The sequence below is a fragment of the Aythya fuligula genome, chromosome 1 (genome assembly GCF_009819795.1).
Source record: "Aythya fuligula isolate bAytFul2 chromosome 1, bAytFul2.pri, whole genome shotgun sequence".
In the NCBI taxonomy this organism is placed as follows: Eukaryota; Metazoa; Chordata; class Aves; order Anseriformes; family Anatidae; genus Aythya; species Aythya fuligula.
In genome coordinates, this window is record NC_045559.1 from 98960358 (window position 1) to 98983658 (window position 23301).

Consider the following 23301-nt stretch of genomic DNA (forward strand, 5'->3'; position numbering starts at 1 on the left):
AAAAATTTATCTCTCAGCTTGAATTGCTGCCACAATATACTCAGAGTATGTTATCTACTAAGGGGCAACAGAAGTTCTGCCAATGACACAATATTATTTTGACTTCTTAAGCATCATCAGATTGTTAGTGGGAACATTAATGACCCTGAATTTCAGTATTTGAGATTCAGAAAGTTTGAACATGTGTTCTACACGTAGAACACCTAGGTATACAACTGTAGCTCTTTACTAAGACCAAGTTGTTTAAAAAGTAAAAATCATTCTATAAACTGCATGAACTTTGTATATAGGATACCTAACTTCTAATTATCAGCATTTTTATCATCCATAATGTATCACTAGCTTTTTACCACTGTAAGGATGTTTTTTTGCTTGTAGGTAGCATCTCTCAAAACACGCCTTTCAAACTTTGAACATCCTCTTTGTGTTCCTGTTAAGTCATTTTGCAATAGTCTTATTTCTGAACAAAGCACTCTTCTCATTGGGTAACTGACATTGGTGAGGGTTAGATGACCTTGGTGGTGCTGCAACATTTGTAATTCTCCAGCACAATCAATTATCTCATGATAATGTTTTTTGTCAGAGAATACTGTAATGCAATGAGAACTTTTTTTTTCTTTGAAAGAAAAGATCTGCTTTGACTGGGACACAGAAACATTCATACATGGGTCACTGACTGACAAAGGAATTGTAAATTACTCAGCAATAAAAATAATAGTAGACATTTATATAGCACTGTACCTCACACAAAACGACCTCTAGTTTCATTATGAGACACATTATTTGTCAAAAAATTTCAATGACCACCAAATCTTCCAACATACCTCAATGGTGCACAAAGAAAATCAGAAAATTCAATTCATACACCAGTTAAGAGGTAGCCTAGTGTAATGCAACAGCAATTCTAATCATTTTTTATAAATAAAATGGAAAAATAATGAGAAAAAAATAAACTGCAGGTTTCACAAATTATTAGCAGAGAGGAAAAAGTTCCACATAACATTACTGTAATATATATATATGTATATATATTACATATATACACATATATTTTATATTTATTCACATATATATATATATAATCTCATGGTTTCAAGCTTTTTTTTTTTTTTTTTTTTTTTTTTTTTTTTTTTTTCTCTCAAACACAATCACAACTATGAAGCAGCAAACAACCAGGAACAAAAAAATCACAGCAATGAAAGAACAGTCCTGCCCAGAATTTGGGCTCTTCTGACAAATATATCAAAGAATGTAACTATAAATCCTATATGCATAAAGAAGGCTGCAGCTACTACTGTTAAAGTACTATTCTTTTATGATTTAAGATATCTTATTTCATAGAATTTGGAAAAAAAAATCTAGAAGTAAAAGTAAGTGATCTCTTATATGCATTAGATGAAGCTTTCCTGCAAGTGTAAGCTATTTGCCCTGCTTTCACTGATAGGATTGGTTACAGCCTTGAGTTTCCTAGTAATTTTGGCAACCATCTGACCACCAACAAGTTTAGAATCATAGAGCAATTTAAGTTAAAAGGGATGTTCAGAAGTCTCTTGGTCCATGCCCATCTTCACAGTAGGGGTGACTGAAGTAAGAGTGCTGCATTTTGAAACAAACCAAAGTGTAATGCAAAAAAAAAAAAAAGTAAAAAAAAAATACAAACAGGCAACTGTAAGCATCAGAGCATCAACCACTGACATTAAAAACAGAAATGTAAGAAGAAATATTTCACCACAATCTATCATTTGAAAATAATATTTAACCTAAAAATCTTCAGGGCAATAAAACATACCATCTCACATGAAGCCAATCAAAACTAGAGACATCCCAGTAAACATGTCATAATAAACTTTACTGAAAGAGGGTGATAAATCAAAAAATGACTGATGACTGTACTAGTGATTAAGGTAGAATTGGAGGCAAAAATGGTTCATCTATACAACCTCAGATTTATTCACAATAGCATTCAAGGTTTAATGACACACTACTTTTTAAAAATCTATTTCCAATTTGCATTTGTTTTCACTGAAGTGCTCAAAACCAACAAAATATCTGGATAATAATATACTTATTAAGTGCGTGGTTACTGTTCATCTCTGCATCAAAACACAGTAAAATTAGGCATAAACATTCATCAATATCAGGATCAAGATTTAAGACACTGTAGCATCATATTTCTAATCCTATTTCAAGGAGTAAATGCTAAATTACTCACCCAGTTACACCTTATTGTTATAGGAAAGTAAAGTGCCCAATCTCATATGTGAAAACTTTAAATCACAGATATTTGGACACATGGTTTGAAGTTTAGGATTAAGACTGAAGATCTGAAGACTTAAGATCTGAAACAAGAGAGAATTTTGTCTTTAAAAAAAAAAAAAAAAAAAAAAAAAGAAAAGAGCAAAAAAGAAAGAAAATATACGCACAACCCTAAGTCTACTTTGAAATCTTATCATCCAGAAATCCAGAAAACACTACATGACTAGTAATTAAATATTGATTTGTGTAATATGAACTATTATCTTCAATTCAACAAGAAAGAAGATGCATTTTTCAGACTGTTGAGTATCACTAATAGTTAAAAAAGTGAGTAACAACTGAAAATAATAATCACTAACAAAGTACGTATCCTCAGGATAATTCCCTCTTAACCAGCACTGCTTTTAGAAAGTTAGTACCTGAACCTTTAACATTTCTTATATCACTGAAGATGATCACGTAAGATGTTATACTCAAGAGTATAAATGCACAAATTACATAAGGAATAGGGATCACCTGTTCTGAAGACATATACTTAAATTTGAGGTTAAAAAATTACTTCCTTCTCAAGTCTGCCAACTAGATGGCAGTAGAGTGTGTACGCACATATGTATACCCAGACACACGTGAGTTACATCATGCACATGCAAAAACTTTATAAACAGTGTGAATAGCAAATGATTCACAATAATTTTAAGACTGTTCACATATTTTTTCCTTCTTTCTTCAAACAGATTTCAAAAATTATATAACGAAACATAATAAACCCCTGCAGCTTAGATCTATTTTCTTGGTTTAAATCAATTTGAAATCTTTCAAACTGTAATAAAAAAAGATGAGTGGTTGTCATAAAACTTCTCACGAGAGATTTCAATATAAGTAAAAGTCAATCATGTAGGTTTATCAAATTAAAAGAAAAACCTTGGACAAGAAGTCAATGAATTCCAGAAGCCTGGCTTTTCTCCTAAGAATGCTGCCCAACAGTACAGACACAATACATCTCCTGAAGACCAATATAATTGCAGGAACTCAGTAAGGGACAGAGAGATTCTCTTGCATCTCAACAGCTCTAAGACACTTAGAGCTCTGTAATCAAACTATTAATGTAAAACAAAAACAAGTAGCAGCCAGTTCCTAAAATCATCAGTAAAGTAGATGACAACTAAAGCTCAGAGACAGTTTAAAATACCACTGGGTTGTTCAGCAGTTCTATTTCTGCTCTTCCATAACCTTCCTCCTCATTCTCTCCAGAGAACATGAAGCAGTGGCTGACTGTGGGAACCTCCAAAGCTTCAACTGACACAGCAAAATAGGTTTATTCACACCTGTAACTGCTTGATTTCTACCATAACATGGGAGACAGATTTAAGAAGAAATTATTCCAGTTGCTTAATTAAATGTGATGTTGGGAAATAAAAATATCAGAGTTAAAAAGTTCTTAATATGGGTCTTAGTTCCTATTTTTTCCACAATAATCACTTCTCTCCACAATCATGAATACAAAGATGAATAAAGGAAAATAAAATGTCCTCCAATGCCACAGCTGAGACAGAAACCTCTTGACATTAAAAATTTACATGACTAAATCCATTTCCCCTCACTATAAAATTTAATACAAAAGAACATTTAATTAAATGTTTGACTTTGTCATATATACAGAGTAGAACACACTCTGTTCAAAGACTTGCAATTCAGGAAAATAACAACAAGGTTCCTTGAACTCTCAAAACATACACAATTCCTAACGCTATCTGAGGCTAGCTTCCTAACTACAAATACTGCAAAAGCCTCTTACTTTGTTTGCCATAAGCACTTGCTGTCACCTTGTAGACTCTCTCTCCTCTTTCTTCCCCACTTTCTGCATTGATCAAGGTCTGGACTCTTATTTTTTGTTCTTGGCATTATAAGGTTTATTTTAAAGTACTTGATTTCCAGCTTCCCAAACCATGATAAACTGTTTATTTCCCTATAATTTATAACAAAATAAATACTCTATGTAGAAATGATTCCACAAAAACTTGCACTAGACATTATCAGTGTATTATTAGCCTATTAGTCTATTTTAGGAGCTTTCACACATATATAAGTCCCCTACTGCTAGAGCACCTCACAGCTCCCGTGTTCACAGTTTTGAATGATTTTATTTTCCTAGCACAAGGACAGCACACACACACACACACACACACACAAACAAACAAAAAAACACCAATAACCGAGAGAGTTTGATGCTTTTATAAAATGTGGCCCTCAGTAATTCACCTAAGATCACAAACAAGTAGTTCAGTGGCAGGAGAAAGATTTAACCCAGTTTTCTGAATATTCACTAGTAGACTGGTTATCAGACAATTATTTCCAACTTCTGAAACTCACATTTTATCATGCGTATTTATAGATTCATCATATGCTGTTGTCTTAGAGAAGATGAACATCTGTAGTATTTTGTACTTCTGCTACCTGTCATTCAAGAGTCTCACAGAGCATTAGAATGAAGAAGACTCACCCTTTTATTCTAAACCAGCCACTATAGTAAACCGTATGACACGTAGCAGCACTTAATAGCAGTCATGTATTTAAAAACACAGCATTCTATGCTGAATAATTATAAGCAAGTTTATATAACTGATCACTGAGCAATCAACATATATTGAAATACTATGAGCTTCATTGGCTCCATCTGCAAGGGAGAAAAATTAATACTGATCAAAAATTTCTCAGTGTACTTATAAATGATGTAGTAAAAAGGAGCATCATATTCAAATAGTGAAATGTATACAATTCATTCAGGGAATACAACAAGCATCAAAATGCATCTGTCACGCAAGCACCAAAATATTTATGAACTTGCTCCAACCCAAGAGAAATACATAGAAATATGAAATATTTAGTAAATCAACTCGTCAGAAACAGAAAGGAGATTGGGAAAACATGGTCAAGACTCAAAAATTAATTCCTAATTCAGAAAGGGGAAGAAAAAGAAAGGAAAAAAAGAAAAAAGGAAATCATATTCTAAATGTTAGAGTGAACAGTTTTCACACTAGTACAACTAATACTGTTTAATTTTCACAATAAAAATAAAACAGAGGGAAAACACTTAGGCAAAGACAGAAGTCCTTGTTTAATACTCTTATACGCAATGTTGATTCATTCAAGAATTTGATGAGTGTCCTTCAGGTGTCCCTACAAAAACTGTAAAGCAGCTATATTTAAATATTAATTTGCAAGTGGTAAACTTTTACTTTACTTCTTTAACCATCACTGTGTAAGATAATGGGAGGTAAGGGAAAAAGAAGAAACTATTTTCTAATCAAAATAAAACCAATATATCTTCCTTGAGAACTAAAAACCCAAAGAATGAATCACTCCACTGAGGAACAGGGAAAAAAAAAAAAAAAATGGAAAAATCACCTTATACCCATAAAAAGTTCTGTTAGCTGACTGTTGGGTAAACACTAATGGAAATGATTGCACAAGTAGAGCATAAGGCCCAATTAAGGATTTATTAGCATTTAATTGTTATTAATCATGCAATGTTCTGTCATAAAAAATCATCAGCTATGCACAATATGCTGTGCTTAATAGGTTCCCATAAAACCCCATTTCTGTGTGTGTGTACATACACATGTATACATAAGCATGCAAAAAAAAAAAAACACACACTATTTTAGAATACACACTTAAGGACGAAAAAGACTAAAAAAACACACACTTAAAGATGAAAACAAAAATACCACTATCAAAAGGAAATTCCTGATTTTATTTAACACTATGGAAAATATTCATCTGATAGGTACTTCGATCAAGGAATTAATACTTTTGTGACTACCTGATGGCCTCATCTGGGTTCCTTTCACTGTTTATTTTTTTGCAAAGAAAAGACAGGCCATGAAACTGTCATTCCAGGAAAGAAAACTCTCTTGATCCTCAGGACGCTTGGAGCTTGGGAAACAGCAAGAGTTTCCTCAGACTACTCCAAAATGCCTCAGCAATGTCCAGGAATGCTGGATTGTCCTTGACCTCTTGCAGAGGCTGCCGAAACCAGTGCCAATTACTGTCAATTTCATTGGCTTATTCTGCAGTGTAGACACCTGCAGACCATGAAATGGAACAAGATCGCAATTGCTTTCACACAGGTCACTGTGCAGCCAGAAGTTGGTAACAACTGTCACTCATTACCTACTGAAAATGTAATCAGATTGACAGCACAGAGATGAAAGTCGTTGTTCTCCGTCATAATGAATCTGCAGTATTTATTCCTTCCACAGTGAGAAGACAGTCCTTCTCCTCTTTAGAAACTTATAGTTACACAAATTCCCCAAAACAGCAGCCATAAAATACGTCTGTAATATATTAAACAATTAGTAACACTAGGCAAGTTGTCTATGACTACGTTCTCAACTCACTTGTTCTTACAAAGCCAACTTGTTTGCATTTATGGGCAGGAGAAAATGAGGGAATGAGAAGGGAGAGATTGATTTTGTCATGTTCTTGAAGCTTAAATCAATTTGGATGCTAGTGGAATAAAGACAGGAGAAAACCTTGAGTTAATGTCCCCCACAATTGCATCCAGCTATCAGCTTCTTACTAAATATATTAAGAGGATTGTATGTCAGCTATCTCTGCTGACCCTTGGTCCAGAAATACATAACTAGTAGAGCAGCAATTTTTTAGCTAATCAGTCCTTATGTAAACTGAGAGAAAACAAGAAGTGCTAATGTTCTATCTCCAAATAACAAGTATAACAACAATGGTAACAAGACATTCCCCCACAAAGAGAAGTTCAACACACACCCAGATGTGGTGGTGAGGAGCACTTGTGACTTGCAAATGACAAGTAGCACGAGACTTGACAATGCAATGCTGACCATCAGAGAACTGACCTTCAGTAATTTCCTCTCACCTTCATATATCAGAAAAATATGATAACTGCTCTTTATTAACTAGGTTGCAGGCAGATAGTTCTCTCCAAACTCTAAGCCTGCATAAAGAGCTTTGCTTTACCTACTGAACCAAGAGTCCAACAGATAAGGACAGAGATAGATCTCTAGAGCCTGCTGAAGATGTTGTTCCCCATGCCATCTCTTTGGCTTCCTCAGCACATTTTGTACTGTTAGTAAGGCTAATTTACTAACATTCAGACTAAGACTGCCTTTGAGGTTTAACTGAAAAAAAAAAAAAAAATCACAGTCCGCAAGAATCCTCATCATTAAACAGGAAAAAAAAAAATGATCACAAAGGAAAAAAAAAAAAAAAAAAAAAGAAATGCTGTTAGTGGAGGTCATCTGCTATTGCAACTAATGTGTTTTTCACCCAATTCCTGCCTTACAGATTAAAAAAGTTCACAAATCAAGAAGGATGAAATGATTGCCAGAGGAACCTTCCCTGAAACTAAGGAGGAAGAGGAGATATTTCAGCAGTGAGAAATACTGCTAGTATCAAGTTGTTAACCCCGTATCAAGAGATTTTAACAATAGGGTCTGTAACACTAATTGCACTTTGCCTACCTCTGATAAAAAACAAAACAAAACAAAGAAACACCACCTCAGCCAAAACATCCTTTTGCCCCTCTTTCAGGCAAAACGGAGCATAACATCTCTTTATTTCGTTTTCGGAAAGGAAAGGAAAGGAAAGAGGAAAGGAAAGGAAAGAGGAAAGGAAAGGAAAGAGGAGAGGAGAGGAGAGGAGAGGAGAGGAGAGGAGAGGAGAGGAGAGGAGAGGAGAGGAGAGGAGAGGAGAGGAGAGGAGAGGAGAGGAGAGGAGAGGAGAGGAGAGGAGAGGAGAGGAGAGGAGAGGAGAGGAGAGGAGAGGAGAGGAGAGGAGAGGAGAGGAGAGGAGAGGAGAGGAGAGGAGAGGAGAGGAGAGGAGAGGAGAGGAGAGGAGAGGAGAGGAAAAAGAGAAGAACTTTTTACCTATGCAAATGTTATTTCATTTAATTTCAAAATTCAGGTTTATTTTAAGATTATGGTACTTCTGGTCATTATGAATAACAGACATTCAGACTCTATATTGCATATATATATATATATTTATTTGTTTGTTTTTTTTTTACAATCAGGTGACTAATTTACAAGAAATCAACAAGGGACAAACCTTTGGGAAAGGAGATTCTGAGATTCAGTATTTGTTATGAAAAGATATTCACATTTGAATGTTTTGAAGTCATGAATTTTTATGATAGTACATAACCTTTGTCATTTTACTTCTTCACAATATGAAATTCATTTCATTACCTGGATACCTTATCTGAACAATGCTACAGAGTAGCAATTTTGTGATAGCCCTTGAAAATAAGAACTTGTTATTTAACAAACCTAGTAACACAGTATCACATAATGGATTAATGTACTGTTTTTATGGTTGTACTCAGTTGTTTAATATGAGCTTTTAATTCTAATACTCTCCAGTTTTATCTAGTGCTTAAAATTAACAAAGAAAAATATGGACTAAGAACTGAGAAATAAATAAGATATTTCTCTTTTACTGTTATCAGCTATTATTTTTTAGCCAGTATTTCTTGAATGGATACTGAAAATGGCATTTTGCCTCAGTTGTTGCTTGCACTTCAAAATGGATTCTTCATCCTTCTCATTTTAAGCCGATCCACATTAGGTCAAGTATCTCACCCATCCTTTTCTATTGTTTTATTCTTCAATATATCTTGGTACTTCACCAAGCTAGCAGACAAACTAGCAGAAAAGCTAGCAGACTTCACCATGCTAACAAAAAAAAAAATCAAATCTTTGTGAAACATTGCATTGAAACTATTTAATAAAAACATCTTAAATGCAAAAGATAGTATTCCTTACAAGATTTTAGTTGTTTTAATAAGCAACCACTTTGATGGCAATGGGGCTTATATAAAGAAAAGTCTTGTGAATCTCCTGCAGAGTAGCTTGTGCTGTAGAAGGGACATCTTACTAAAAGTGCAAACACTAAAAATCTAAGAAGGTAAAGTGAATTAAAAAAAAAAAAAGATTGTGAATACTAATATATGGCTAGTATACTAGTTATCTTCATTGTATTGCCACCTAGTTAACATTTATATCACATATTCAACTTTTTTTTTTTTTTTTTTCCCCTCATAGACATCTTTAATTACAGTTCGTAAAAGACATTGGCTTCCCAGTGATGGTTTTACAACTTCCATTAATTTCTTCTCAGGTAGGAATTAGACATTGTACCTAATTTTATTAAAGCTATTAATTCCTTTAATTCCACGCATCCACAAACATGTAAGCATAAACAGGATACCATACAACAAATACTAATTGACTGAACTATACATTTCTATACATAATGGTTATATCTGTGCAATTATTTGGGTTCTGAAAACCTCAAGCAGATGAATAAAGACATCCACAAATTCCATGCACATGAAAGAAACAGAGGAGTAAGTTGTTCATACTTACCAACGTGAATTATAGCAAGTCAGATTAGCCACCTAAACTAAGCTTAGTTTCTAAAACCATATCACCTATGTGGTCAGTATTGTCTTCACTATCACTGTAATAATACTATTTTATTTGAACTCCTAAAGATATAGAAAGAAGTGATTATTTTTAAAAAACTATAGCTCTCTTTTTATTTATAGAGAATATCTTCAGTTCTGAGACAATGAAAAGAATATTGAAAAATCTTTTTTTTTTTTTTTTTTAATAAAATAGTAAAACTAGTTATGTAAAGATTTTAAAATTATTTCTTTCTGACATTTCTATTTACTGGCTATTTTGTAAATATTTCTTTTTTAAATAAAAATATAATTTTCAATGAAAATTGAGAGAAGGAATCCCAGAAGTCAAAACACAAACACATGAAAACAAACATTCCAAAGCTGAGGAACAGATATTGATAGTTACACAAAAAAGACCAATAAACTATATAAAACACAAATCATTCTGATTTAAAGCCAAGATTAAGGGTAAAAGAATAAACAAATATTCTACTTAAAATTAGGCAAATGTGTAGTAGCAATTCCAGCTTTAGAGATACAACATTATTTTGAAGCATGTTGTAAAAATCAAACTGACCCAAGTAATGTAGTCTCCCATTAAGTATATTTGTAAAGCAGAAAAAAACACCATGAAACTCTGCAGACCAGTCACAGTTTACTTCTTATAATATCAGAGTGAAATACAAACAGCACATAGGTTGATGAAGTAGCAAACACGGTAATACAAAATTTTTCCATAATTGTTATCTTCCAAATTTTTTTATAGCATTTTTACCTCTACAAAGGAAGCCACCGAGAAAGAAGGAACAGAAACACAATAAAAAACTGCTGAATTGTTTCTACCAAATTAAATAGTCCAGAATAAATCAGGAAACCTGACCTACCAAAAATGGATAATCCTTGTAGTAGCATCACTAATAAAAATTCCTCATATGTGTAATTTTTCTTTTATGGTTTACAACCTTCTCAGTTTAAATCCAATTTTTGGTGTAAAAAATCTCTCTTGATACTACGTGCAATCTTGTATTTTTATTTTGCTTCTGTCTTCCATCTCTTTGTATTATTAAAAAAAAAAAAAAAAAAAAAAAAACAAATAAACGGAGGTAGCTTTATTTATGTACCAAGTCACATGTTTATTCTTCTACATCAGAAGATGACTAAAACTAATGAATATCAGTTTAGAAACCTGTAACTCAACATAGAAATTCTAATTTATTCTCAGCTACAGCAATCACCAGTGCTTTTGTTATGATGAACACCCCTGACTCTAGGCTAATAAAATTATTATCAATTAATAACTTAATATTTTGAAAATATTAGAAACAGAATGAAAAATGTTCAATATTTGTATTATTTTATTGCACATTTTATTTGTTTTTATGTGAAAACAAAAAATTCTTCAACATGTTACAATGGCATCTGTTCTGATTGCCTTCCTGTGTATCACTTGGTTTACGCAAAGTCTTGTGCTCCTATGTTCTTGCACAAAGTCTTGAAAATTCTAATTTTCTGTGCAAGTCCAAACTTTAAATGATGAATACCCAAGCACTACAAAAAATGAACATAAAATTTAAAATTCCCAGCATAATGACATTACTGTAAAATTACAGTACGTTAAAATTTCAGAAGATTACATAATAAAATTCATAAATTATTAATATACTAATTGTTGTAACTATGATTCCAGAGGCAAGGTACTAGAAGTTGTGGAACTACTGAAGGATCTACTGACTGATATAGCCAGGTGTGAAGAAAATTCAAATGAATCCTAATGCTTCCCAAAGAATAAACTGTATGAACTACTGTAACTGAAATATAGGTTTATTGTATCGCCTTTGTTTCCTTGCAGTAAAATCAAACAAACAATGTGGAACTGTTTGTATTGTAAGGGACCACATACCTCACTACCCAATAAACATTTTACTTTGATCATAACTATTGCCCGCAGCTTATCCTTTGTATATCACCATTGAAGTTATCACAAAAAGTTAATTTTCTTATTAAATATTTCAGAGATTTCTCTACACCAAAAGATAAGCTTCATCTAAGTACATTTCCAGAGTAGATCTCCATATTTGTTCAAGTCTTTATAACATGCAAGTTCTGATCTAAGCCTAAAGCACTAAGGCAATCAATGCTGATGAATGACTAGAAATGGCTTCTTTATTCCACTCCTCACTGAATAGAAAGTTTCCATTATCTTCCTCAACATCTTCACTCTATCAATTTGACAGGGGCATGCAGTTCTACACTCCACTGCCTTCACTCTAGAACTGTATACAGCTTTTCTATCTTTTTCTAATATAAAAGAAAAATGATAAACGATACAGTCTAGTGAAAACTTCTTGTCTTCCCTTGTGTCATCTTTTTTTTTTTTCTTTCTCTCTCTTTTAATTGTTCTATATTTTATTAAAATGCATATTAGGATAAATACCCAGTGTCAGTCAAAATATATATGCATAGAATACAAAAGCTTGTTTGGACAAGCAGAAAAACAAATCATTACAGCACAATAAATGGTAATCTAGTTAAGTCTGGGTGTAATGCACCTGCAACAAAATTTATAACATCTTATCTTTTTTGACTTATCATTGTACCTGCAAAATATTTCTCTTACAGAGAAACATTCTTGATCATTCATTGCTCAAAGATAATTGGAAGAAAATGACAAATACAAAAATGTTCATTCAACTAAGCAGGGTTTTATCAAGCTTTTGACAGTAAGACAACATAATGTTAATTGTAAAAGCAAAGTATTACAAACATCCATGAAAGCACTGACAACAGTATTAAAAAAGGAGCTCCCTTTCCTCACCCACACCATTTCTGCAGAACCAATTCTCCCCTGCAGTGTGGTGTTTCCTCCTTCTTAAGATGATCTCTGATTTCTATAACAAAAAACCTGCTGCTGCAGGGACCCAAGCTACCAATGGTGGTCTTTTTAACCCTAGTTTACTCCTTACTGGCCCATTTTATTTCCAGCTTTTGGTCTTTAACAGAGGCATAATGTTCATTACAGAGTACTGATGAGCTTTCACATTGTCTGTCAACCCTTTTAAACTTGTTGCCTTATAATAAGCAAATGTGTAAGAGACCCCTGCGGACTTAAGTTCCCAACATCAAATTTTGTGCAAAATTAAAAATAAGATTTTTTAAAAACATTCTGTATTTGTGATAACTAACATATTTGAATAACATATCTTGGTATTAAGAAATCTTCTGAAGTTCTGAAGATCATCAAGTTCCAGGGGAGCACAGGATATGGATCCCCTTCAGCAATCACTGTGCAGCAGAAAAGGAAGGATGAAGGCAAGAGCTTCACCAAACACCATACTGAAAAACAGAGCTAAGAATTTTTCTTAACACCCACTCCACCACCACTTCCTCTCCATTCCCCCTTCCCACCCCAGGAGTCACCAGCCCCACAACCACAGGGCAGCTTCCATGGGACCTGGCACTCTGGAAAACAGACCGCAGCATCACCACATGCTCATTGCCTGCCATGGCTACCACATCCTCAGCCTCCCAGTCTCTCTCTCTTACCTCCTCTACCCTTACTTTTGCAAACGAGAGGCTTCTGTAAGTAATTACTCCAGGCTGAGCTATGGAAAAAGGAAGAAGGCGATGCTAACTAGCTGCAAGCCAAGACAGCAGAGATTAGGCCCATGATGATCAAAATTAATAGGTGGCAATAAAACGTACTTTTAGAATTATGATACTACAGTGTTATTCTAGCAGTGTCCATTGCATTCTTAAGAGGTCAATAAAAGACTTTTTTATATTAAGATTATACCCCTAACTGTGGACTAAATTTACATCAACTTCTCTATAAAAAGCTAAAAAAAAAAAAAAAAAAAAAAAGTAGCATAAACATCTTCCTCTTGTTTTATGCTCTGTCAACCCATTTTGCAAGCAAGGTACTGGTTCTCTGACAGAAAATTGAGTTTAGAACATTTTCCATAGAAATCCAACTGAAATCCAACTGAAAGCTTACATGAGCATGTTCAAGAACTCAAAAAACTTAGGCTTTAGGTATCATAAATGTTTTTACAAGTGGAAGATTATTTTGGAACTTGGATTATATATACTGAACTACCTAATCTGATAAACAACCAACAGATTCTGCAAAATAACTGCTTTCTCTCATAGATTCAGTTTGATACCTAGTTCATCTTTAACAAAGCCTCAGATAACGGGAAGCAAAAGCATTCATAAACATTACATCTCCGCAGCCTTATTTTATCTATGTGGCACACTCATTTTAATCCACATTACACGCTCACTTTAAACTTGTACGTTTGGGTGATTTGTGTTCATTTGTTTTTAACCAGTAATGCCTAATACCTGAAGTACTGCATACATACTGGCAACTTAAAGTATTCCCTCACACAAGAATAACAAGCCTGAAAAACTCAGAAGTAAAAAAAATAAAAATAAAAATAAGATATCCTCATGTCTATGCCATAAGTTATTTATCATATTTTTACAAAGAAATAGGTTAAATTTAAGTTTATTTTTGATGTCATCACATTTAAAAAAGGTGTTCAGTATATCTGTTTTACCTTTGTCACCAAGTAAAGGTCTTATTAGGTATAATTACTTCCTCAAAAACTAACAGCATCTAAATTGATTTTGATTAAAAAATATAACAGCTTCTAACTACAGTTTGGACTCAGAAAAGAAACAAAAAATAACACTCTTCCTTGTATAACAAAAAATCACCAAGACTTGAAAGTAATCATTTTTTTCCTCCATAGAAAATTGTTTGCTAATGGGGCTTCTCAAGGTGGCTAGTATTTGCTTAATTATACCATTTTGTTTTCATCTTTGAGCTTTATTCTTGAGCACCATCATCCAACAGCAGGTTATGATGAAAAGCTGTTTCAGTGCCCCCGTGTGCAGATCACATCCTCTTATTGAGCTCCCTGCCCTTTCCTACCTGTCCTTCCTCCCTCCCATCTTCAAATAAGAAGTAAAGCTTGATCTTTTCCTTGATCTTTCTGTAAAAAGCAATCTATAATATTGACCTCTAAGAGGCTGCTAGCAATTAGATTTCCCAAGCGGCTACAAGAGTGAAACCAATGTTAGCTGATTCACAAATTGTAACAACTCCAGGGGCTTTTCTGAATAACCCTTCTTCACCAGGCACAGACACAGAAACGGGCTGGCTAAGCAGGACAGCCAGCAGTACTGGTCTCCACATCACCCTCCCCACAGCTCAGGCTACTGCCCTCTGCCTTGAAAGCTGTCAGCACATTCTGGAGGCACCCTCAGCTCCTTCAGACACTGCCCCTCAGCCAAAATTCCTACTGTTCATCAAAGCCCGATGCATCTCCAATGTCAGCTGTCTCCAACAGACACATGGTGATGGGAAGGTGCCCTTTTTGTCTCTCATACAGATGAAAATGACAAAGAGGTTTCTTAGCTGTGGACTGCTAAAAAGAACCACTGATACATGGGTCTGAAACAAACACCCAGCAGAAGAAAATAAGTGAAAACGCCCTGTACACCTGTAAAGAGATCACTTTCATTACTCAATAAAAGCATTAACTATGCTTTAGAAAGATTGCTCTCAGCTGCTTTATTAAGTTTTACTGGAAATTCTTACTTTTATTCATATAACTTTGTCTTTATGAACAAGTATTTATAATGTAGCATATATCTTAGGAGCGTAAAAATATCTTTCAGTAGCCAGCACAGTTAAACACTTCTTGAGAAGTTTATCACTTGAAAATTAATTTCCCTACATGCCCAAACTTTGCTATTCTTTAATAAATTAATCCAGAAGAACATTGTTCAACTGGGGTTTGTTTTCACATCTTCAAATTTCAAATATCAGTGCTGTGGCCTGACCACCACCGATCTTCAGATGAATCCTTTTGTTTTGTGCTTCATTATTTTATGAAGCGTTTTGCCAACAATTTTATCTCCTAAATATTCTCACAAAGCCTATTCAGGAACCAAAGTCAGCAGACCATAGATTGTCCCACTTTCTTTTCCATCTGTGGACAGAACCACAGGTCATTCATATATAATGACCTTGATACTAAAGGACTCCCCAGGCAACCAGACTCTAAAGACATGAGATCCCCCTGACTTACAAAATAACTTTATTTCAGATAACTAGGGAAAACACAGTGAAATATTTGCAGCCCTTGGCATTGAAGTCCTTTTGTGGACATTGCAAATAATGCAACATCTGTTAGAATAAAATAGCACCAATTAATTTTTAAAACTAAATTTGTTCTGAAGTCACTGGGAGGTCTCTACCATATATTCATATAAAATTTTAATTCCAGATTAATGTGTCAAACTATTTGTATATATGTTGAAAGAACAGACCTGTAAGCAAATTCAGCAGTCACTGTTTCCTACACAGCCTCCATGGGTGCAGCATGTAGAAGTGACCTATAGCAGGAAGCCAGCTGGGAATTGTGTTTTCAGCTTTTTAAGAAACTGAGAAGTCCATTCATGCAGTGGACAGCAATTCTTTAACGCAGTGGGCTGGAAGCACAACTGCTGAATTTCACAATTTTCAAGTTACAAAGGAAAGTCAGAGCTTTTTTCTTCAATCTTTTCAATAGAGCATTTGCAAAACTATCCTACTTCCCTCTCCTTCTCCTTTACTTAAAAAGAGGAAAAGAAAAAAAAAAAAAAAAAGCTGCTATGGTAGCTGCTAGTGCAAATATAGAACACCAGATTAGGTGTGGAAAAGAAAATAAAAGGCACCTTTCAAAAACTATGCTTCATATAATTCTTGATATATATGCAGGTATGATGTACACGTGCTCAAAACTGGAAAGAAAAAGAAGAAAAAGAAAACCTCACAACAGAAAGTCTTTGTATTGTTGAAGGACATACAAAATTTGACAGTTATGTGAATCAAGACCATCAGTTTCGCTGACATTTCCATAACTGGTGGGATTACCTAAGTAAGAAAGTTGTTTGAGATCTTCTAGTGAGAACTAGCAGAGATACATCTGGATCAGAATATAGGAGTATGGAAACATATAGGAAATGATCATATGACATTTAAGAATGAATTTCATCAAATTATACAAACAATATACGATGCCTTACTAACACTTAAGTTTAATCGTAAAAATATTCCAATTTAAAGAAACAGCTGAGAAATCTCTCTGTCTTTCATTACCAACTATTCTGTGTTGCCTTATGGAAAACACTCGGTGCTTGCATTATGCTAGTTACAGAATAACTAGTGCAAAACAGATTACACCAGCATAAGAGAATCTTCTGAAAGAGTTTGCTATGGCATGGAAAGCATTGGCCTCATTTTGACATTTTTATTCAGAGAATAGATCTTAATTTAAAAGAAAATGAAGGCATGAAAAAGGTAACATTTCTCTCTGAGATGTCAAGCAAAATGAATGCACAGCATGATCTTGTGTTGTCAATGCTGTTAGAGATCATCACTTTATAGAGCCAGAAATGTGGCACTGTTACTGTTAGCCTACACTAATAAGTTTGGTATTACTCAAAGTTCTCCATAATGTTCAGGGGGAAAAAAAAAAAAAAAAAAAAGTTAGTCTATTGAAACCATAGAGCTCAACCAGAAAAAAAAAAATTGATAGTAACAAAAGCAGAATACTAGCTTATCTGACTTATCTGACGGTGGAAAACCTGTGGCCTAAGTAGTGAATGAAAGGATAAAAGAGTAAGCCGTTCTGCACACCATGAATTTGGCATTTTAACCTAAATGTAAACTGAAAAAATATATATATATATCCACACTGGCATCAATAAAAGCAGGATTAAAATTAGGAAGAAATTCCATCCTTCTTGACATTCTGCCAGCTTTTGGGATTTGAGGAATAAATGTTTTGTCATTGTCCCTTTTGTCCTAATGCAGATTTAAAAAAAAAAAAAAAAAAAAAAAGTTTTCAAAGCACTTAAAGCTTCTATTGATTTCTGCTATTTTCTGAAAATGATCTGGAATTTGACACCAGCATTTTTGCCTTTTTTTGCATTCTCCTTGGTTTCTTTCCTCACTTTTTTTCCCTTTCATTCCTTGAATATGTTTCAGGAAAGGATTTTAATTTAGCTAGACAAGACATTCTTTTGCAACACTGTAGTTACTCTATGAGGGGAAAAAAAAAAAAAAAAAAAAAAAAAAAAACACTAAAATCAGTGACTAAGGGCATACAAAGATGAATTCTGGCACAGCTAGCTGGAATCATTGAAAAATTTCTGCACCAGATGCTCATTACTGACTCTTTTTGGTCATTTCAGCACAAAGTTATTTAGATTTGATAGAAGCCTCACAGTGATTTGACCAACAGCTTTTAAACAATCCATTAATTCAGCTGCAAAAGTTTCAATCACTAATAAGGTGGCAACCATTTTAAATAACTACAGTTACTGCTGGAGAAATCATTAGTCTGTAGCCTATAACTGTCTGATATTGGTAAGTGTGCACCTTGGCTTTTGGTGAGTAGTAAAATCCATGTGCTGAAGTTTTGATATTCTAGCACAATGACTGCAAATAAATTGATGCAAAAATACAAGGTGCATTTTCTATTCTTAATTCTCTTTCCCTATTTGTTAGCAATTTCTCTTATTTTACCTTAAAGGGAACAAAATTATTCACTAGAAGCACTAGTAATAGAAGTTTTAGCTCATTTTGAGTAACTTCTTCCATCAGAAAGACTTCCAAACAGAACTTTTCTTATATAAAAGATCAAAACCATAAAAGGATCACATCTAAATCCATAAGTAATAGGAGACACCGTTCAAATCAAACCCTTAATTGAAAAGTGTCTTTTTTTCTTGTTGCAGCTTAAACATTTTTTTCAAATACTGAAAATAATAAGAAATAAACTAATAAGAAATATAATGGCTGTTGCCATTGGAACAAGCGAGTTAAAATGACTTTCAGCTTCTTAATTACTTAGTGTTAACATGATAACACCTTTGACACTTTGGCACTACTTTATCCATGAAATAAGTGCAATATTTCACAGCTTTATTCTTCTCTAAGTATCTTCTGCCTTCAAATAATACTAAAATTGCTTAACATAGGATCAAAGTTTCAATTACTTTTCCCTGTTGTCCAATTAAGATACAAAACACTCAAGAAAATAAAGCAAATGTACAGAAAAGGAGAAATGAAAAGTAATACGTGCGGTGAGAATGATGAGGAATAAATATTAGATAGAGAACTGTTACAAAGCCTGAAGGTGATGAAGTAGAAAGAAGCAAACCAGAAAGCTAGAAAAGAACAGGTCAGAATTTCAAGAGAGAGAAAAAAAAAAAAAAAAAAAAAAAAAGACAGTAAAAGTAGAAAATAGCTTCAGTCAAATATATTTGAGAGTATGGGCCCTGGATTAAGAAGCTATATCACACAGGCAAAAAAAAGTGCATATTGCTGCAAGTGCAGTCATTTCATTTTGAAGACAAAAAAGAAACAGTAAATGTCTAATGAAAAGTAATGAAATAGTCTATAACTATCATAATCTGCTTTACAAGAATAGATTTGGAGGGGTAATACTCAAGTAGAAGAGCACAAACACACTCCAACCAGTAAGATTTGTGTGTATGTGAAGTATAGGTATACAAAACAATAGCAATCTAGATCTACACAGGGTCATTCTTTTAGCTTCTTGCATGCATCTCCCATAAAAAAAAAATAAATATATAAACATTTAGAAGTTCCCTGTGCTGAACCCAGTTCAGTAGATGCATCCAACTGTATGTCAGTGCTTTTATTCAGCCAGACTGAGTTCAAAACAATTTGCCTGAATATATTCACAATCAAAGGGTAACATTTCATTAATAAACCATACACAATGATATCAAAAAGAGCATTGGTTTTCATTCTGTTTAATGGGCTATAATAGAGACCACATTCATGTTTGAAACCTGTTATTACTTTCCTAAAATAGCAGTAAGTGAAATGATCCCATTCATTCAGCTTGTTTAGTGGATAGAAAATACGAGTAAAACCACCTGGCACAACAAAAGAAGAAAAAAAAGGTACACAAAGCTGTATCAGAAAAGAAGTCTGAACCTTAGCCAGGCTTGTGACACATAAATAACGTAGGCTTCTCATTGTTCATAATATTGGACAGTAATTTTAATTTTCGTCCTTTCCAGGAATCTACATAATCTTAAACTGTAGTTCAAATAAAAACCCAAATAAATCATTGATTGGATGATGAATTAAAGCTTATCTCATTGATTGTAGTTTTATAGACATGCTTACTAGACAGGCTTTAACTAGGTACTTAGGATAAGACACTATCTAACTGCCTGTTAGACTGCCTGTTAGATAGCTGCTGGCAGAGATTATGAATAAGAAATCGCGAACCTGGATGACACTCGCCCAAAAAAATTAAATTCTTTACAGTTTTCTAATTTTAGCTCATGTTTGCAAGCCTGCAATAAATAAATCTAGTGTATATAATTGCAAACCGTATGGAAAAGTCTGAAATATATTACAGTTCAAAATATATTTAAGAACTATTCAAACATTAAAAAGCTAAGAGATATTTGTGCTTTTCTTCTCTAGATGAAAGCTCTAAAATACAGAAAAAAAAGAGTCTGGTGTGAGGAACTTGGGGAGAAACAATAGCTCACTAACGAAATTGGGACCTAACTAGCACAGTTCTGTAAATCATCCAATTTTGCTTTGTGCTCGTCTCCATTAAAAAAAAAAAAAAAAAAGAACAACTGGCCCACTGGCCCTACTGACAACTTCATAAATGAGTAGCTTACATCCCATCCTAATTACTGTATTGTACAAGGTGGACTAGAGTTTATCTCCAAGAAAGACCAGCAACTTCAATTTCACAATGTTCTGTGGCAGCTCAATTGCTCAGCTACCTTTCCTAAGCTGATGCAGGTAGAAAGTTATCTTGTCTCTTCTGAAAGATGCATATTTTATGATGCTTATATATATATATATATATATATATATATATATATATATATATATATATATATATATATATTCCTTCAATACCAAACCAGGAGTTTTCATTTCAACACACTGCTTTATTTGCCAGTGAGTACCATCTCAGTGAGCTTACATTCCCTCCCTGTCTTTCTTCTCCTTATCATCATCCTTATTATCATCTTACTCCTGCACAACCCTGTATCTTGCAAGCTGAATGAAGGACAATATATTTTATTTAGATTGTAAGTCACATAGCTTATTTTCTGTGCTATAAGTAATAAAACAAAAACATAACAAGATGTTCAATTAAATTGCACATCATAGACAAGGTATGCCGTGCCCTGGAACAGCTTCCACTCACTGCACAGAAATATGCTGTAGACATGACAAATCTTTGCAAAGTTTTTCTTAGTAATTACTCTGCTTAATGCAGGCTGTCATTACATGGTAGCTTTGATATGGAAAAATACTTAGTGTCATACGCCTTGTGAAAAGCTGCCAGCAGTAAATACAAATGCCTTAAGCAGAGCTATCTTAACTGTACCTTGTATGCCCTCCTCTTTGAACCCGAGCCCTGCACACTGCTTGCCTCAACCTGGCCTGCTGGGCCAGCAAGCTTCAGCTCACCCATGCCACTGGCCAGAATCATCCTGCAGGGTAGCTGAGGCTACAGAGGGTGCTGGGCCCTGCACACCATGTAGGTGGAAGCCACCTTGCACCCTGCCCAAGGCCAGGCAGATCACCCATGGCTGAAGTTGCACCCTGTGCCCCTGCAGTGGGAGCTCCCGGCTCTGACCCAGCTGTTTTATTTTCAGTGTTATAAGTGTACCTTATCATCACTTTAAACTACAATACAGACATTATAAAGGATTTATTTACCCTGGGAATAAAAGGTATGTTAACAAAAAGCCTTCAATTTAATTGAGGAATGCCTGTGCATCTGAATAAAAAGAGAAAAACAAAAACCTTCAAGAGGACAAAATAAGTAATAGGTATCAAAAGACTAGATTATTCATTCCTTTAGTTTATTCTACTTCCACCCAGAATAAACCAAGGTACAGTCACAGTGCCCAAAAGACTACTAAATTCAAATTTCATACCAAACTGGTGCATCTACTGAAGTATTAAAGTTTTTCACAGGCAAAAGAAAATCCTTTACAAAGCTATAGCCTAAGCACACCTTTTTCATTAGACATTGTCCTGACTGCTCGAATTGTTGTGGTACTTCAAAAAACGTGTAGCTTTCCTGTACGTTGATTCTGCAGCTGCGGGGGAGTCAGCATGAATGCAGTGCCTCAGGTTGTTGATAGGAAGTGCAATGTCTACTTTTGTGTCAGCTGAATATTAAACATGTTTATTATATTTGGGAAGATGCTTCTGTTTTCAAAAGTTATTTTTGGAGTTAGGCAGTTTATGGTTCAATTAACACTGCGAGACAGTCTCATACAGCTGGGGGAGGAGGGAGAGAAGGAAAAGCAGAATGGGAGGATGGCTATGCTCTAATTTATTCTTACAGAACTGAAGCTACAATCAGTTGTAACTATAAACTATTAAAAACTGCATATCAAGTTTTATTTTAAACGAGAGGAAAAATCAACCTGGCAACAAAAACAGAAGTTTACTTTTTTTTTTTTTTTTTTTTTTTTTTTTAAACAGTGCAACATAATTTCTCTGACATTTACAAAAGCTAGTGGTTTTGGTTACCATTGTAGTTAGAAACACAAACCTACACAAAGAAAGATATTGAAGAATAATGTCAGCATGTAAACAAAGCAGGTGTAATTAATCAAGATGTCAGAAGATGACATTCCTGCAGAAATTTTTAAAGGCATCTATAATTTTAAAATACAGCTTGTTCTTCTGTACAACATTTTGTATTTAGAAAACATACTGTACCCCTCTAGACATTTAGTAGAGTTACTTAATTGGATAGCAATGCAAATGGCATCGGTATTTTCTAACTGATTTGTTTGTAACACTATTAAAGTGTCTAAATTAAATTTTCATTTCCCTTTGCTTTGCTTTTAAACTTCATTAAATGCAACTCAGATTATTTCTACAGAACATATAAGAACAAAATCTATTCTAGGTTCAAGAGATGTATGTCACCGATATTTTGTGACTTCTAATATTGTCAGAGGTTTCACTAATAATGAATGTTGCCATAAAAATTCCAGAGTTTGGAAAGATTGATTCTGTTTCAGAAAATACTGACAGAAGAAGGAACTGTCTTCACATTACATATTAATATTCATTTTCCTGTACTACTTTTTTCAAATCTAAGTTTCCAAACAGAATCCAACCTAATATTTAAATGTATGACCTTAAGATTTCCTCTTGTGAATCAACTATAGTTATACAAAAGGTACATGCAACTATGAATAATTCCCAACAACAGAACTGACACAAGAGAACAGACAATAAAATGACGTTCAGTTACCTCATTTGGTAGATCTACATACACAGATAGATGGAAATTATTATGAAATACCTCTGAAGTCTGCAAACGACACTGACATTTGAATCACATTTGGTTCAAAGACTAGTCTATACATTGTAACTATTATCTAAGAAATCACTACATGAAGATAATTCAACACTGAATAATTTCATATGGGGTGAATTACTGACCCTACCTCATTTGAAAGCAAGATTTCAATTTCCGTCAGTGAGGCTTATCACT

The 23301-nt window shown here is 34.0% G+C and overlaps 1 protein-coding gene across 2 annotated transcripts in view; it reads right to left on the reverse strand.

Annotated features, from left to right (window-relative positions):
- Positions 1-23301, reverse strand: part of CADM2 (cell adhesion molecule 2) — a 664105-nt gene that overhangs the window by 514433 nt on the left and 126371 nt on the right. The gene's annotated exons all lie outside the window — the stretch shown is intronic.